Source organism: Micropterus dolomieu, linkage group LG03 (assembly GCF_021292245.1).
Source record: "Micropterus dolomieu isolate WLL.071019.BEF.003 ecotype Adirondacks linkage group LG03, ASM2129224v1, whole genome shotgun sequence".
Taxonomy (NCBI): Eukaryota; Metazoa; Chordata; class Actinopteri; order Centrarchiformes; family Centrarchidae; genus Micropterus; species Micropterus dolomieu.
The window spans coordinates 23547923-23552707 of NC_060152.1; the positions used below are offsets into that span (position 1 = coordinate 23547923).

General features: G+C 41.7%; 1 protein-coding gene across 1 annotated transcript in view; it reads right to left on the bottom strand.

Annotated features, from left to right (window-relative positions):
* The window catches only part of LOC123968115 (RNA-binding motif, single-stranded-interacting protein 3-like), a 139339-nt gene that overhangs the window by 986 nt on the left and 133568 nt on the right, over positions 1-4785 (bottom strand). The window lies entirely within an intron of this gene.

Sequence of the window (4785 nt, forward strand, 5' to 3'; positions counted from 1 at the left end):
GACTGGTAAATCAAAACCTTTGCCTTCCGACTCAGCTCCCTCTTCACCATAACATTCTGGTACAATGTCTGCATTACTGCTGATGCTGCAACAATCCACCTGTCCATCTCATGCAAAATGTTTGTCACTCATGAACAAGTTCCCGAAATGTTTTCCAAACTCCTTTGCTTGTGACCGCAACTCACTCCCAACCTGGAGGGAGCAATACACCTTTTTCCGTCAGAGAACCATGGCGTCAGATTTGGAAGTAATGAACCACATTCCGGTTGCTTCACACTGCTAACTGCTTCAGTGCAAAAGGAAGGTCATGGTCTGATGAAGCCATCAGAACCACGTCATCTGTGAAAAGCAGAGACGCAATTCTGAGGCTTAAACCTGAAGGCACATCTGGCACACCCCAGATGTGCCTTCAGATCCTGTCCATGAATATCACAAACAGGACCCCCCCCAACAGCCCCACAAGAGTAAAGAGGTATGCCACTGTTCCAAAGTCAGGATAAAATCTGCTCCTCCTGAATCTCCTGTTTGGCAATCAGTTGAATTCTCTTTTCGAGCACCCTGGAATAAACTTTCCTGGGGAGGCTGAGCAGTGTGAGACCAATAATTGGAGCACATCTTGTGGTCTCTGTTTTTAAAAATGGGAACCCTTTTACCACTGGCATCTACCAGCGGATTCTTAGGTTCTTAGGCTGGCAGGACCATGACCAAGACGTGAGCTACATGTAATAAAAAGCTGCAAGAAAGAGCTGGCATTCAGCAGTTAGGACTAGTAAGTAATATTGCTATGTCTTGTGTTTGCTTGCACTTGCTTGATGGTTGGCTGTGTTAGCAAAGTATAAGTATATAAGCAAAGAATACAGTTTATTAATTTTACACTGGTATCGGATTGATTCTTGGCATTGGCCGATACCCAACGCCCAGGAATCGGTATCTCAATCAGGACTGAAAAAGTCGGATCAGTATATTCCTATAACCTTGTGATCAAACATGTTTTTTGTTAAGGCCAATCCATGACTAGCACAGAAGTCCAATAACAAAACACTACGGATGTCCCTGACTAAGAGTATCATTCGTTGAATCATGTGAGACGGTAGGGCAGCTGGTGCTCTGTCTCTCTTTCTATTCTACCACACACATAAACAAAAAGAGGGTTGATGAGGGAAAATAACAAACCAAGTTAAATAAAAGAGGTCCTCAAAAGGAGGACTGTGCCTGACTATATATTTAAACGCACAACAGCACCCACTTCACCTAATGAAACTAACATAATAATACTAAGTGTGGTTATCAGTGTGGACTCTTGCCCTATTTCCACCCTTTTGCCAGCCACACGCTGCTAAAAGCACACAAAAACCAAATACTCAAAAGTACTGTGAGTCTAACTAATAAACATAACCACAAACTGGCTACGACAGACTCAAGAGATTTACCTCACTAAACACAACTGCAGAAGCTAACTAACAAAGTACTTACTTCACTAAATTGCACACAATCAACACACATGAGGTACACAAGTCAACTGGTTGTGAGGAGCTGCTGAGAGCAACTGGTGGGTTCTCCTTAAGAGCAGGAGGTAATGTTGAGGTGGTGACGAGCCATTGGTTGAGCTGGAACAGAGGGGACCAATGGGTGGGACTGAAGTCAGCCTGACAGAGCACCACAGAAATCAGGAAGTAGGCGGGTCTTCATTCCACAGGTAGACCTTTCTTCCACAGGGTCACACAGCCTACTTGGTATACGTGAGACAGAATGTGGAAATACAGGGATAACAGCGACAGCCCTATGCTCACACATGCACACTTTCCCCGCCTCCTTAAGGGTTAGGATTACAATTTTGGATTTATTCACGCACACACACAAGATTTATTAAAAGCTTCTTTATTTTCACATTTTTATTTACAGCATTATATGTTGATATTTATATCATAATAGTCTGTATATTAAATTAATGTGAGAAAACATGTAGTTCTATGTAAAATTAGACATTGAGCACCTCCATATAGCCAAAATGGCATGATCCTCATAATGCTTCTGCGAAGATTCGACTATAAGATTAGTAGTTAGCCCAGCCCGGAAATCTTTCAAGTTTTCACCCCCCCCTCCACCGCCTACCTGAAGTACATCTATAAAGCAGCAAAAACAGTAAATGACCTCTACACAGTAACTCTATCAACGGTCTCATTTTCTGTTGCTGCCTTGTTATGCCATTTGTTAAACGGAACCTTATACCTACTTTACCTATAAATCATTGAGCTACATCTTAATTATTAAATTTCATAGACTATAAATACATCCATCCATCCATTCATCATAAACCGGCCCCCGCAGGGTCGCGTGGGGGCTGAAGCCAATCCCAGCTGTTGGGCAAAAGGCGAGGTACACCCTGCACAGGTCGCCAGTCCTATAAATACATTTATTATGATTTTACAATTACTACTGATAATAATTTCCAACACCTAATTTCCTGCTTTCTGGTGAATTTTTCTGTGCCAATTTATTGAGAAAATGTCTTTATTTATATAAAAGAAAACACAAAATTCGGGTGGCAGTTAAAAAAAAAAAAAGATAATGAAGTAAAGATCTCATGCATTTTGTATTGCTGTCAGATATGTTTCTCATTACCCTGCGTTATTGCTCTGCTGATATGGTAGTAGGCTACCCCCTTTAGACTGTCGGACAGACACAAAGCCTGTCTGGGACTGTACTCGATGAGACAAGTGCTCTGATCTTCATCAGAGGAAGAAAACCGAAGCTAAAAACACTTGTGATCAGGCAGAAATATCACCACAAATCCACACAAATGTAAACTTCACCACCTCTGACAAAGTGCAGCTCACAGCCGCTTCAGAGGGAATTAAGCATCCTGGAGAAGAGAGACAGTCAAAGAGTAGTGTCTCTGAGCGAGGAGGACAGAGACAGCAGGACACATAGCGTCAGGGGTCTGTGTCGCGGTCAGGTGTGTGTGTGTCATGATATTCTCTCACTACTTTGGGGCGACTGTTAACCGTTTGTGTTGCAAATACATTGACTAGAAACTGGCCGACAACATTTATATTTAAATGTTTTGATTACAGTTTTGCTAGGGACAATTCAGTAGTCGCAGATAAGCCCTGAAGCTGAGAGCAATGCGCTCTCTCTCTCTCTCTCCTCTAGTGCTCACTCTAAATGCAGGCATGCTGAGTAACGGTGGGGGTGGGGGTCACGTTAGTGAACTTCAAACAAAATTTAACAATATTATTGCGATTAGCCTCTGTTCTTTGAAGACCTGCGAGACAGGCTGTGTTATGAAGATTATTGCTTATTAATATAGAAAATATTTTTGATGTTGTTGTTGAGTTATATTCAGGTCTACAGTCAAAACACAAAATACAAAATTCAGGAGGCAATTCATGTAATATAATGCAGTAAAAATGACCTGGTGACGCCGATGGTCACCCCTACAAAACAACACTCTGGTTTACATCAGGCAGGCCAGTCCCCCTAATCCAGTTTTCTCAACAATTGCTCATGTGAGCATTTAAGTGTCCCAGCGGAACTACAGAGTCTTTAGACGGAATCCCTACTAGGACCCCACCCAGAGACTCCCAAGAAGGCCGGGTACTCTGAGCTGCTGTTCGGTGCATAAGCGCACACAACAGTCAGACTCACAGTTGCATAGAGGCGACCCTCTTATTCTCTAGGGAGAATAATAATATTGTCCCTAGAACCAGTCTGCGGCTCCTTTTCGGCCGACTCATCTAGGGTCTGTGAATTGTTCTTAGTCTGGCCCCTCCCCTGGGACCAACTTGCCTTGGGAGACCCTACCAGGGGTACTGCTCCAGACAACACAGCTCCGAGGATCACAGGGACAAAAATCCCTCCACCACATTAAGGTGGAGCAGTGGCGGTTCTAGACCAATTTTATTGATGGGGCCAGGCTGGGGCCAGTTGTTTTGTCAGAGGGGCGCATTCAATCCGTGACAAAAGAGACAAAGACAATGTTCAAGCTTTCAAAATGTCTTGTTTAGTATATAATGTAATGTTTTAGTATGTTTCAGCAACCTACAGTTATTTGTTTCAGTAACAGGATCTTTTCAGTAACTTAGTTATACTTTTATTAAATTACATTATTAAAAGAAAATCTTCCTGTTAACTTTAGCTCAAGTTACAGTACATTCTTTGATGCAACACATCTTTGTATAAGCTCTAGTGTACTAGATACTAGATACATACTGTGGATCCCAGTTTGTATTTTGTATCTCACTATAACTTTTGCTAGGAAACAACAAACGCCTCCATATTCACCCCTGGTATTAGTCATGATGTGAAACATACCAAAAAAAAAATGGTAGGCCGTCATGTGTGCATTATAGACGCGAATACATATTTAGGAGCCTGGTAGGAGCAGTAGGCTACTTTTATCGCTTTTTGTGTATGAAAAGTGTTGTTTAAATTCAATGCAGTATTAAATTGTTATGATAATAATTTACCCTTTAAGGAGGGGGACTGACCAAAGGCTATCCATGCAATGGAAACATGGATTACAAGGACAAAATATTGTCTACAATACTGCATTCAGTTTAATGTGCATTTTGAGTAAAGTAGATGTAACGTTGAGGCGAGCAATGTGTATTACATTGTCAGGCTATCGCGAAATAAATGTTTGCTTTATGAGGGAAACTGAAACTGCTTGTTTTGTTTAGACATTCTCAATTCAGTGCAATGAATAATACAAAGTTCAATAACACGTAACACGTTAACGTTAGCCTATAAAGGCGTTCTTATAATCCGTTTGCTAGCTTGCTC